At 36.2% G+C, this 14,622-nt stretch overlaps 1 protein-coding gene across 1 annotated transcript in view; it reads right to left on the bottom strand.

Moving 5' to 3' along the window:
* LOC145978340 (tubulin alpha-1C chain-like) overlaps positions 1 to 14,622 on the bottom strand; it is a 167,055-nt gene that overhangs the window by 110,302 nt on the left and 42,131 nt on the right. The gene's annotated exons all lie outside the window — the stretch shown is intronic.

The following is a 14,622-nucleotide window of genomic DNA, read 5'->3' as shown; positions in this document are numbered from 1 at the left end:
AACTTGCTGCATTTAATTTAGATGGGGAACATTCGTCTCCACATAATATGTACTATGTTATGGCCATGTTTCAATAATGCCCGTATCATGCCATGTTGGATTGAAAAATACAGCCCTCCTCGCCCAACCTTACAATTTTTTCTTAAATTCGTTCAGTGCTATTGTAATGATATTGAGAAAATCTGAGGACTGGTCTTAACACAGCTAAATCCCGCCCAGCAATAAAGTCATTTAATTGAATTAAATTGCATTCATATACGTCACAATCACTACTTGGCTAACGTTGTTAATATATACATATGTCTGTTCGTGTGTGTCAGGATTTTTCGGCCTTATCCCGAGCTCTGTGGCTCACACAGCCTCAAATCATTTTGGTACTTAACGAACTATTTCTAGACGAAATCCCACTATTCCATGGTAAGTAGTATCCTTACAATGTTGATCAACTATGAAATTAGAGGCTGAATCAGTGACGGCACCACAAGAGCAGCAAGGAATTAAAGAATGAAAAAAATGTATGGCATTCAATGTCATTTTACAAAAAAATTGAAAGATAAAGAAGCGACGCTGAGAAAAGCATAAAGAAAGAGGAAAGACAGACAGAAAAATAAAGATGACAAATTTAGAGGGGAAAAGTAAATAAAGAGAGAGAGAGAGAGAGACGGAGGGGAAAGACAGAGGCAGATAAATAAATACACAGAGAGAGGGAGAGAAGAGAGATAAAGCACAGAGAGAGGAAAGTAGAAAGAAAAGAGAGGAGAAGAGAAAGATAAAGAAATAACTGTAAAATCGAGACAGACCTACACACAGGGAAAGAGAGACAGAGAGAGAAAGAAACAGGCACAAAAGTAAATAAAGAAGAGAGACAAAGAGAAAGAAAATTAAATAAATAAGAGAAAGAAAGATACAAAAGAAGCCAGACATACGCATATACACGTTCACACAGAGAGAGAAAGATATAAAGAGAGAAGGATAATAAGTAAAGAAGAGAGAGAAAAAAAAATAAATAGGAGAAAGAAAGACATAAAAGGAGCCAGACACACGCATATATACGTTCACATACACACACACAGAGAGAGAGAGAGAGAGAGAGAGAGAGAGAGAGAGAGAAAAATAAATAAAGAAGAGAACGAAAGACATAAAAGATGCCAGACACACGAATATACACGATCACAGATAGATATATATAAAGTATTAAATAAATCACTTGAGCTAGCTCATCAAAAACTACCCGACCTTGTGGCCGAGTGGTTAGCACATCGCGCTGCGACGCTAAGGGTCCCGGGTTAGAATCCCGGTCGGGCTTGGTTGTTTGTGAATGTCCATTCATCAATTTCATCATTTCATCACTCATCCCCATCTTCGCAAATTAGCCAAGAGGCACAAAACGCGAAGTAAAATAAACTAAATCAATCAATCAATCATCAAAAACTGGATGAGAATGCATCTTTGATCAAAAACCAGGCCGAGAAAATAAACACTTGTTTGGTACAAATTGAGCAATTGAAAGGGTAAAACGTAACCCTAAAAAAAACAATTGAAGGATACTGAGGATCAACTAGACGAATTAGATCAGTATGGTCGCCGGAATACATTAGAAATATACGGTGTTCCTGAACAAATGAATGAAAATACGACGGATGTAGTAAAAACAATTGGGCGAGCATTGGATATGGAAATCAAGGATGAAATGATGAACTGTTGTCACAGATTGCGCAAACTCTCCAATCAATCTTCCAGTGGAATAATTATAAAATGTGTAAGGCGAGTGGACAAGGATGCCTTTCTGCAGAGGAGAAAGGTAAAATGAAACTTAAATGTTGTTCACGTAGGTTATACAAAAAATGAAACAATTTACGTTAACCAAAGCCTCGCGTCGTACCGAAAGCGCATTCTTGGGCAGGCAAGGAGAATTAAACATGAAGAAAACTATGCGTATTTGCGGAAGCTATTAAGTTAAGGAAGAAAACTAATGACACTAACATTATATTATTGAAATCACTCGAAGATGTTACCCAATTAATGTAATGGAAACTGTAATGAACTATCTGTTTACTACCAGAATGTTAGAGGGATAAATACGAAACTACACAAACTATACTCTAGTATATCCCCCGAAAATTATGATGTAATTATACTAACGGAAACTTGGCTAAATGTAGATGTATATGATGGAGAGTTCATAGATAACCGGTACAATGTTTATCGTCAAGATCGGGTCCATAAGGGAGGGGGAGGTGTCTTGGTTGCTGTAGCAAACAAATATTCTGTTGAGGAATTTAAAATTAGTATAGATCATTTAGAAATAGTATGTATCAAATTTATATTTGAATACACAAGTTACGTTTTTATATCAGTATATTTTCCACCAAAATCACCAATTAAGAAGTATCAGGATTTTTTTTGAATTTGTTGAGGAGATTGCTAACCGACATAGCTTCAAAGTAATTATTGTTGGTGATTTACGACAATAATAGATGATCAATTTGATTTATTGAAAGGTGGACCTATAAGTACCTCTCTTGCTAAATTTTTATCAATGGGCAATCTCAAATCTGTTAATCACGTAAAAAATAAAAATGGGGAAACCCTTGATTTATTGTTTACAAATATAAGGGATAGCATGACCCTTATTAGAAATTTACACCCGTTGCTTGAGGAAGACCACCACCATCCGTCACTGCTTATCCATGTATTTGTCAACAAAAAGTTACTTGCGTTAAGTCAAATCCAGTTACTGTATACAATTATGCAAGGGCAGATTTTTGCAATACGAATTCGCCCATTCTAAGACTATTAAACATAACGAAATAGTCAGAAACGGTGGAGACTTGGATTTCGCTATGCCATTCAAGCCGTTCCTGTCTGTCCTTCAAAGAATTCAGATCAAATCAAACAATTATATATAGTTGTTTTCTGTGTACAGTGTGTCTCAAAAGTTTTAGGACAACGACATTTTCAACTAGGCAACCCAATTTACACAAGGTGTTGGTGGGTTGCGTGTAGAGTTAGGCTCAATTTCAGGGTTGCCACATGCACAATAAATATTTATAAAATACGCGAAAGAAATAAAAACAAGTATTAGTGCATAAAAAGTATTAAAAATATCAATATTATATCGCAAGTGACAAAATTCTTTCTGAAAGAAAAATAATAGGTTTTCTAGCATTTCATCGTTGATGAGTCTACAGAAAGAGGAAGAGGTGAGAGAAAACGAGAGGTGACAAATGACAGGAGAAAGAGGAAGAGAGAGGAGAAGAGGAAAAGTAGAGGAGAGAAGAAAGAGAGGATAGACGAGGAGAGGAGATGTAGTGAGGAGAATGGAAAAAGATTCTAGGAGAGATGAGGAAAATGGAGCAAAGAAGAGAAGAGAGGAGGGGAAGAGATGAGAAGAGGGGAGTGGACAGTAGAGTAAAGGAGAGAAAAAGAGAAGAACGAAAAGAAGAGGAGAAAAGTGCGTGGAGTCGGAAATCTAAGACAGGAAAGGAGATACGAGGAGTGGAGATGAGTGGGATGGAGATAAGATGCGAGAAAAGTAGGGAAGGCGATATGAGATAAAAGCAGAGCAGAAGGAGGGGAGAGAAGAAGGAGAAGGAGAAGAGAAGAACAGAAGGGACTGAAGAGAAGAGGTAGTTGCAGAAAATATCATCTCAGCGTCAAGAATTGATGCATTGGTCAAATTATCGACATGAAACATTCAATAACATTTTGAAATGTATTGGAGAATGTATTAAATCGGTGCGAAATGCCTTTTGGCTTAGTTCAGAGCAAGGCAAAATCTTCCATGTAAGATCTTTGATTTTACCTGCGATTATACCACTAAAAACATGAATGTAATTTTAATATTTATAAGAATTATCCAATTTTTGTCCAATTCTCGGTTCGTTGAAATGGAGATTTTGTAATTTAATATTTCCCCTCCCCACATCGTTAATTCCAAACTGAATAATTCCGTTTCACACGGGGTGAACAATGAACACAATGGGATAGGTCTAAAACTTATGAAAATTTTCTGCCACCGGAAGGGTTTGAACCTACGACCATCAGATTGACAGTCCTGAACGTTAAACACTACACTACAAGCTTTCGCTCCTGAAAGTAAGTAGAAGGAGCTGACCAATGTGAAATGTAGATGCAACTCTCCTCCTACATGTAATGTGCAAACAATACTTGTTTGTAACAAAGAAAACGAAGGTAGTACGACTCGGAGGAAACATTTAATGGAGAATTGCACATGATGAGAACTTTTCATTCCATATTTGCGGAGGTATCCTTGCATTGAACTCGAGTGGGAAAAGGGGTAAAATTAGTATGTCCTGAATTGCCACAAATATAAATAGTTATTTCATTAATATTTGTCAATGTCTTTGAAGCAGTACACAATTATCGTTAAAGTATTATAATTCACGATCTTATACATGAAAATATCCCTTTGAACGTGTGTCAATTCATTTATTTGTTTATTTTTTTATGAATTCCATTTGCAGAACAATGTAGCTACTATACACTGCTATTACAATTAATGTTACCATGCTCTTGTTTGTAATAAAAGGAGAAATTAAAAAAGAACACCTCCAAAGGAGGATCGAACCTGGGACCACAATCAATGCTTTCAAGAACTCTAACCAATACACTACGCCCTTTGCTTCCCTTGGAGAAACAGTTCTTAATTATTCTGTCGCGTCAATGTTGTAAACGTTATCCTGCAAAAAGAAGTTCAATACTCTGATATAGCTCTGTACTTCTAGAATTACTCTATACATATGCATTTGAAATTTAACTCTGAATTTATTTCTTCGTTGTTAGTAGTGTTGCCCACGGGACGAGACGGGACAGGCTTTTAAAAATTCGAGACGAGACGAGATTGACCATGTGTCATAAGACAAACGAATATTTTCGAGACGAGACAGCATTTTCAGGAGGCTCCACGAGACGAGACAGGCCAAAGTCTCGTCTCGTGGGCAACACTAGTTGTTAGTATATCTAAGCTTGTGAATATATTTTATTTGTAATTTTATAACGGTTACATGAACATCTAGGAATTAGTTCCTTATAATAACCTCAGGTTGACCAAGTTGCCAATACAAACAAATGGAATACAGATTGTCTTCGAGCTTAAATTGTTGAGAGGGAGCAGATACATGTATTACTATCCCAATACCTATTCAATAAGGTTTCTTTTTATCAGAAATTATCACTTAAACTATTGCATGTTGAGCTAGTGCCCACCTAGCCGCCTCTGATGAAATCTATCATTCTTCAGATTCTCTTTAAAATTCGACTCTGGTCACTCGTAACTTTTCTGGGTGCATCGACGGACAATGTGAATATCGTGAGTGAGTCACTTTGAACGCGAGCAAGCTACGCTACCAAGGTTATCTGCCTTTGAAAACCAAGTCATTTTTTTTTCACCGTTTCCGAACGCGATTGCTATTGTAGAAGTATATATTCTCACAAAAGAGCAAGAAAGAAAATTAGACCAATGTTCTCCCGTCGTTTAAAACCAAATATTATCTATTAAACGAAAAGTTCACGATTGTCAATAAACCTATCTGAGCATAAGGTGGATGTAAATAATAAATTTAATACAAAGATTCTCCAAAATTTCTCTCCCACTGCCTACGTCACTAACGTCAGGCCAGTATCCAGGGGGGGGGGGGCATGGGGGCCATGCCCCCTTCGAACCCTGAAATATTTAAATGTGAACCTATCAATAACTACGAAAATAACATCGTCGATTTTAGAAATGTGTAAACATTTCAATTTTGTTCTTACATAAATGAATCTGTTTCTTGCGCAAAAGTCTTCAGGCTGCATATTGGATGGTTTTAGTTTTATAATGCAAGGCTAGCAGACGTCCGATTCACCGATTTAGTCAGGACAGTGCGCTACTTTCAATCCCTGACCCGACTTTTTCGAACTGCAATCGTGATGCGAGAATGTCTCTTTGTTATTGTTGTTTTCTTAACTCACAATTAGACATGTTCTTTATTGTAATAATAATTCCTAGTACGCAACATTTAATTTATAAATATATTATTTTCTAAACATAGAATTATCATGACTTTTGAATCGCGCTCGCACTATTTGAACTATTTTGTAATATCTGTCTCTCTCTCTCTCATATATATATATATATATATACATATATATACACACACACACACACACACACACACACACAACACACACACACATTAGGGTCTGGCCACTCCTTCAAATTCACATCAGGTATCCACATAATTTAATATATTTATAAGTAGGGAGCGGAAGTTGATGACCTAAAAAATATAGGTATATGACCTATAGAATATCCTAAAAAATGGGGAAAAAATGACGTAAAATTCAAGAAATGACCATCAAATTTGTTAGTTTCAGTTTAAAAATTGAAATGAAAATGAAATTAAACAAAATGCAATCTTGCTTTTAAAAAAAGGGCACCAAATGATAGCACATGCACATTCAATTAAAATATGCAACGAGGATTTTCAGTGCAAACGGGGTCTAGCTATTGTATTTCAAGCCTCTCCTTATCTGATCTTAAATCTGAGTTTGCCCCAGACGGGCACATGGTGGTTTCCCCCGACACAACAAAGACTGTCACCAGTTCAGCATTTCTTTTGTTCGTAAATTGCAACCCTGCGAGATATATATACCTTGGTGAAAAGATTCAAGAATATTACCAAAATTAAAGAAGTGACAAAATATGATGAAACAATATACCGAATATTGCAAAAAATGACGGGTAAATGCCGAAAATCCGGGAAAATGACCTAAAACCTGACAAATGGCAACAAATGCAAAAAAATGCACTTTAAAATTACCTTTTTTGGGTTCTAGATGAAGTGTAATATTGTGTATATTTAATGGGCATCGCGTCCGAGATGTCAGAAAAAAGATGACATTTCATCAACTTCCGCTCCCTATTTATAAGTTGTATTAAGCGAAATTCTCCATTTTTATTCTTTCTATATATGATATCAGTATCACATTTCAAACAGTTATTAATGGTTTGAATGTCATTTGTTGGGAAAAAAGTTTCGTATTACTTTAGATTCGAACATGCAAACGCAAGTATCAAAGTATTGCTTTAGACAGCACTCATGATTTTGAAACGTGGAAAGGTATTCATTTTACGGGAAACCTGAAAGTTGGTGTGTGTTGACAGACTGTAGTTACTGCCATATTAGCACTGACAACTAGGAAGCGTTCTCAATGATCACGTGGCTGCATGTTTTTCGTTAATAACTAACTGCGTTTTTTCAACACATGCACAAATACATCGTCGCTTCGAAACATCAAATTTTCATCTTTGATGCTTTCAGATTACCAACATACGAAGTGGCATGCAATTCAAATGGTTTTGCAGAAACGTCAGTTTTATAAATAAGGTTGGATGAAATTAGACAAAAAAAAAAAACTTGCCTTCCGCTGGGCTCGAACTCGGGTTGCCCGCATGCTGGTCCGACACGATAACCAACACTCCAAACGAGACAACACGAAACTCTTTCGCAAGTAGTCGACTGAAACGCAAGTTAATTTTCAGATTGCAAATTCCCAAGGTATAACGTGCCTAGGCAGATGTGTCTTGCATTTTCTGTACTTTTGTTATTTTAGTCGCTTTGGTCTCTCCCTAGGTTAATCACGGCAATAATGAGGAATATTTTTTTGACAAAGATGATAAACAAACACACAAGAATAATCACCCTCGCAAAAAAAAAAAGCCAGAACTCGAGTCTGGAACCTTCGACGCGAGGTGTGTTTCTTGTTCTAACTATATCTGTGTGTTTTCGTTAGATATTAAATGAAGTAAATAAATAAGACAAGTGGGTGTAAGGGACTGGAGAATCGCAGCTACGTAACCATTGAGAAGATATCCATCGCCTAGATAGAGAATCTCTATATCCCATTGCGATAGAGAACTTATTAGAAGAATGAAAATACAGATTAAACGAACAAATTTGATGCGTATCCTTTCGTCAAAATGCCTAGAAAACAATATTACATACTTCTTCACTAATAGAAAATAATAAAAATAAATGTCCTTGTTGGGGATCGAACCTAGACCTCACTGATGAAAGCTCTGTACGCTAACCAACAGCCTAGCATGCTTTCTTTTTTCCAGTCAGTCTGTTTCCTTCCTCAGCACCTGAAAACGAAAATGCATGTTAATTTCTCTCATAATTGTTTCATTGTCTATTAATAGAAACCACGTATGTCACAAATAGACGCATTCTTTCTGTGAAAAATCCCATATTTCGCACATCGTGCTTCTCCATTTACTGTTATTTGGACATTCACTTGGAAGTTAAAACTTAGCTTTGTGTGTTTGTTTTCACGTGCATGTGTGTGAGAAGAATGGTGTGAACGTGTGTTCGATGTTTTTCTGGACATTATTTTCGTTCAAAGCATTAATATAATTGTAAAATATGGAATTTACTGTAATGCAAGGATTGAAAATATAAACCTAGTCCGTCATGTTCATTCCCAAACAACATTAAATAATGGAACGTAAGGTGGACCGAGTATTATTCCATGTCGAGAACACGAGACATTACGATCGACAATCTTCATCTCGTATTTCTCTTTGGCATCACTACTCAATTTACAGAGATGTATACCCGTGACTGGTATACAAGCCGCAAAATTGCAATGCTGTTTGGGTTGTCTAGTCACAAGGCGCTTGGTGGTCAGACATGCATGGCTTGCTTCACTGCTTCTTCAATAGGGTCGTTACAAGCCAGCTGTGTCCAAGACTGTACATGGGTATGTTTGTAGATACAATGATGCCTGCATGTGTGTATATTTGTTTATATATCAGTATATTCATGTGTATAGTTATGAATGTCTGTATATGGATATGTATCTTGTTCTACCTCTGTAAATATCATTTTTCGAATTATGTTCTCTATAAAAGTTGTGTTAGTATTCTTTACAAAATGATTATTGTAGTTTTGCTTTCTTTCTTCTTTTTTTGATTTGTATTGTTAAAATTGTATTTTTTTTAATTGTTTAAAATATATGTAAGCCTATTGTAATTGGAGCGTAAGCTCTGTTATAGGTGAAATAAATAAATAAATAAATGGTAAAGACAGAAGAAGAATAAATATAGAAGAGAGAGAAAATAAATAAAGAAGAGAAAGAAATACATATAATAAGCCAGACACACACATGCACACGTTCACAGAGAGAGTGAGAGAGAGAGAGAGAGAGAAAGAGAGAAGGATAATTAATAAAGAAGAGAGAGAGAAAATAAATAAAGAAGATAAAGAAAGACATAAAACAAGCCACACAGACACATATACACGTTCACACACACACACAGAGAGAGAGAGAGAGAGAGAGAGAGAGAGAGAGATAAAAAGAGAAGGATAATAAATAAAGAAGAGAGAGAGAGAAAATAAATAAAGAAGAGAAAGAAAGACACAAATGAAGCCAGACACACGCATATACACGTTCACAGAGAGAGAGAGAGGTAAAGAGAGAGGGAGATAAAAGAAGAGCCATAAGGAGTGAGAAAGTAAATTAGAAAGATGAATAAACTAGAGAGACGGAGAGAGAAAAAAAGATAATTGAAGTAGCAAGGGATAAAATAAAGTAGACACACAGAGAAGAAAAGAAAGAAAATGAAGAGAGAGAAAGGGAAAATTTAGAAATGGAACAGCAAGATAGGCAAAAAGGCATGAAGCCGCAAAACAGAGGAAGGAAGAGGAATATAGAGACTAAACAGAATAAAGAAAATGAGGAGAAAACAGGAAAGAAATTCTGGATCAAGAAATGATCCGCGTTTCCTCGTGGAACTCAAGTTCACTCGCACCACATTGTGTACGTACATACAACATTTACACGCTGAACGTCTCTACCCTAGAATATATTTAGGAGAGCTTAAAGTTGCATAGTAATTAACCCTTTGGAGCTGCACGCTCGCCTTTTTATTTTTAGAGTATTTGCATTCAAAAGTTATGTCCACTGAATATGCATCACGAAACGGAGATTAAGAAAGTGTTCATGAATTTTCATTAGGTAACGTATAGGAAGTCAAAGTGTATGTATAGTTAAATGCAATATTCAAGCGATGGAAATTAGATTATTTCAACTCTATTGCTATCTGTTGTTCGAGACTATTATACGCTGTCCCAACTATTTCTGGAGCAAGGCCACGCATAACAGCAGAAAAGGGGAGTAATCGAGTAGGTAGAGCGAAGCAGTACACGCTGCTGCGAAATCTGGTACCTGCAGTAACTTCCCCCTACACGCAATCCCATTCCCTCTCAAGTGTTCATTGGTGGAGCCGTCTCGCGTCACTACTTGCGCAGAGTCTTGCTTTCGTTCGCTTGCTCCAGAGATGTCAGGGACAGAGTATAGCTGTTGCGAGTGAATTAACCGGTTATGGTTACGACAAGTATTGTTCAGACAAAGTCAAAGCATGTAAGTTCATAGGTGCTATCAAAAAGTTCCAGAACTGGCAACTCTGTGCTTATAGAGCAGACGACAGAATAGGGCCGTGCCCGCGAAAACTAACCAGGTGAGCAAACGGGTCACCACCGATATCAAAGACTTCTGTTAATGAAGCCAATAGCCTCCGCATGATATTTCTTATTCCCTGCTGATCCGTCACAGCTTGTTGCTTTCTGCTGCGGTGCGAGTGTTTCGGCACATGACTTGACACTGAGTCGTGGAAGTTGACAGAGTTATTCTTAAAGCTGTTTTTGAAATGTTGGTTACGCACTGGCCAGACATCTGGAATGAAATGTTATTTCTAACCATGAGTTCGTGTGACGATCAATTGTTATTGTGCCGCAACATACAAGATATACGAGTTCCATTTTAGCAAGAAGACTCCCTGTTCTCTCAACTAATTTAGAATCATGCACTGTGTAACATCAATACCATAAACGGAATCTTGATTTTATCACCAAAATCCATCCAATTTCTCCAGGAACGTAACGAAAACGCACACAACATATATTGTTTCCTAACACAAACAAACCACATAAAAACTTAATCTGGTAGACTATTATTACTGATTTTCATGTATTAAACAATATTACACATATTTTTATAAAATAATGATTACATTGGCATTTTATCAGGGTCATTGCATTCCTGTTTTCTTGTAAGATACACGATAAATATTTATTTATTTTCAATTTATTGCAATTGTAAAAATTTTACTGCTCACTTAAAGTTCTGAGTTCGATTTAAAGTGATGTATTTCAATTATTCGTGTAGGCCACTTCAAACTGCATGTCCACGAATTTTTGTCTGGGGGCAAGTACGGGGATAAACGTACCAATAATAATAATAATGATTATTATTATTATTATTATTATTATTATTATTATTATTATTATTGTCAAAGACGTTATTATCCTTGTAAATTACGCAAAAGAGGAGTAGAAGTCGATCCTAAAGCATTTGTGTTAGAACAAACGATTTGAATTATGTGTTCAACACGTTCAATTTCAAATTAATAATGGAAAACAAGCACACAAACTATTTTTGAATGATAAATGTATTCCGATTTTTTTTTTCTTACATTAACATGTATAATATTCATGCACGTTATTTGTTTCACACATATGCAACATACAGCGACGTAAAATAAAAAAATCATATGCAACGTGCCAACACTAAATGTGTACGTATTCAGTTTCTTTAATACATATATAGCCTACACAACATATATTATTTAAATACATTACACAATCAATTCATCCACCTCATAATAAACCAAAAGCAAAAATTACATAAATTGTCTCTGAAATGTGCACCCTCCCTTTCCTCAAAGCAATTGCTTATGCATTGAAGACCAAATCAATTAAGGGAAGTTATACTTCTCTCTCTGGTAAAGTATAATGTAGTACAGAAAAAAACCATACATTGCGAGCAAGAAAATGTTTAGATCCATTTTTTTTTCAGACTGAAACCAATATTGATTTAATAGGGCGCAAATAATTTAACGGGGCGCCATGGCATTCTCTCTTTTCCAACTTTTCTCATTTACATCGTTCGGCGCCCAGGGCCGAATCCCGCCGCCCCCTAGCTACGGCTCTGAACTTGATAAGAGTAAGAAAATGAGGTATTGTGAGCGAAGCGAGCAACAACATTTCCAAAATGAATTCTTATTATACATAAAATTTGAAATTTGGGGCGGTAATTGTCCCCTGCAGGTACCCTTGGCCGACAATGTTTGCCCCCCTTGCCCACCCCCCAGAACTCATATCCGTCCCCCTGTGGTTGCGCCACTGGTCCAGATCTAATTAGTTTATTGGCAATTCCATTGTGACTGGTGTGACATTCAGACAAATTTACATTCATTCCTTAATTATTTTCTTAGCACCTTCAAATATGTAACTCTATCAATTCATGTAATTTTATTCTTTTATGAAAGTTCTTTAATTTCAGAATATGTTCCCCATTTCAATTTCAAAGTACAAAAAGTACATTTTTTTGTAATTGTGACGGGTGTGACAATTCTGAGACATGACTTTAGAACCATCCCGTCTTTCAGAAAACTCTGTGAAATATATGGGTTTTCTGAATATATATATATATATATATATATATATATATATATATATATATATATATATATATATATATATATTCACAGAGCAAACTTTACTCGACATTTACAGGGTGGCTCAATAAGTCACTTAACACCCTCAGTACAAGGCCACTGCGGCATGGAATGTGAAAATGGCGATGACCAATCATTGCCTGGCCAAGGGGGAACCACATTGACGCCACCCACACGGTCGGCGGCCATCTTGAATTCGACTTCAGAATTTTAAATGGGAAGGGGGTCGTGCGACATATCAAAATGGGCTAGAATTTCACGAGAAATGCAATGGTGAAGGTTTTTTCGACGTATCTTTAACCAGTAAAAAGTTATGACTGAATTCTTGTACCAATTTGCTCCTTTTCGAGGTGTTAGAAAAATGCCTTAAAATTTGTTAAGCGCATCGGTAATGCATCGAGATCAAAGTGACGTCTAGGGAGAGAAGTTCGCATGCCATTGCACACGATTTTAATCGGATACATCCGTGAAGAGCTGCGCATTATAAATGGTTGTCGCGAACAATTTACAGTGTGACGCTTCCATTGAATTAAAAGTCCTTCACAGTGACAAGGCTAATGTTTATGTTCAGAAGGAAGTTCATAAACAGAATATGCGACCCTTGTCATCTGATAACTAACTTTGGACAGAAACTGCTTCATAACGTTCCCATAAGTGTTCTGGTGTTCTTCCCTATTGAAAAAACTCTGTAAAAAGTACCTTCTTCCATAAGCAAGGATGAAAAAAACTGTTTATTTAACAAATCCAAGTAGCCCTAAGCATTTAAGGTTCCGTTGATGGAAAATTGACTAACCAATCGTGTTCCACACAGCACGCCACACCATTAACTTACCAGCACTAACCATTCAGCTTTGATCTGTCAAAAATGGGTTATCAGATAAAAAGCATCGAATATTCTGTTTATAAACTTCCTTCTGAACATAAACATTAGCCTTGTCACTGTGAAGGACTTTTAATTCAATGGAAGCGTCACACTGTAAATTGTTCGCGACAACCATTTATAATAAGCAGCTCTTCATGGATGTATCCGATTAAAATAATGTGCAATGGCATGCGAACGTCTCTCCCTAGACGTCACTTTGATCTCGATGCATTACCGATGCGCTAAACAAATTTAAGGCATTTTTCTAACACCTCGAAAAGGAGCAAATTGGTACAAGAATTCAGTCATAACTTTTTACTGGTTAAAGATACGTCGAAAAAACCTTCACCATTGCATTTCTCGTGAAATTCTAGCCCATTTTGATATGTCGCACGACCCCCTTCCCATTTAAAATTCTGAAGTCGAATTCAAGATGGCCGCCGACCGTGTGGGTGGCGTCAATGTGGTTCCCCCTTGGCCAGGCAATGATTGGTCATCGCCATTTTCACATTCCATGCCGCAGTGGCCTTGTACTGAGGGTGTTAAGTGACTTATTGAGCCACCCTGTAGATGCTTTTAGTTTCTGAAAATATTAATACATACTTTCATTATAAACATTTTTTTGCCTGTGACGGGTGTGACACCATGCACATTATTTACTTTGTAGGATTATGGAACTATGCAAAGGCTATGAAAATTATTATAAATAGATTCTTCAAACTTAGGGTTTGTTTCAGAAATAAAGTATGATACTTTAGAGCTTAAGATATTGAAACAATCAGTGAGACGATTAGAACGAAATTAGAATTAATTTAGTTTTGTTATGGTAATGAAACTAAATTAAATGGAGCCACCACACACAAAATCCAACTTCTGCTATAAAGAGTCATAGTTTTGATACAATATGTTATTTAAAAGCCATGAAACTTATGTTTGTATTAATGATTCCAAATTCTGCATAGTTTTCCCTTTAATTTCATTTATAATAAGTGATACTTTGAATAAAAGAAAATTGAGCTTGTTTGTTCACTTTCATATGGAATGACTTATCTGTGTAAAAGTAAATGAAATAAGCTTTAATACTCCTTTTGAATATTAAAATGGCATACTTTGGCTTTTGATTTTTAAGTGCGTATGTTTTTACACAAACTTCTGCTTCTCGGTACAAAGTAACTCC

The sequence above is a fragment of the Lepisma saccharinum genome, chromosome 24, assembly GCF_977018435.1.
Source record: "Lepisma saccharinum chromosome 24, izLepSacc3.1, whole genome shotgun sequence".
NCBI classification, from domain to species: Eukaryota; Metazoa; Arthropoda; class Insecta; order Zygentoma; family Lepismatidae; genus Lepisma; species Lepisma saccharinum.
The sequence above is the reverse complement of the archived record's forward strand: the minus strand, read 5'-3'. Positions and strand labels throughout refer to the sequence as shown.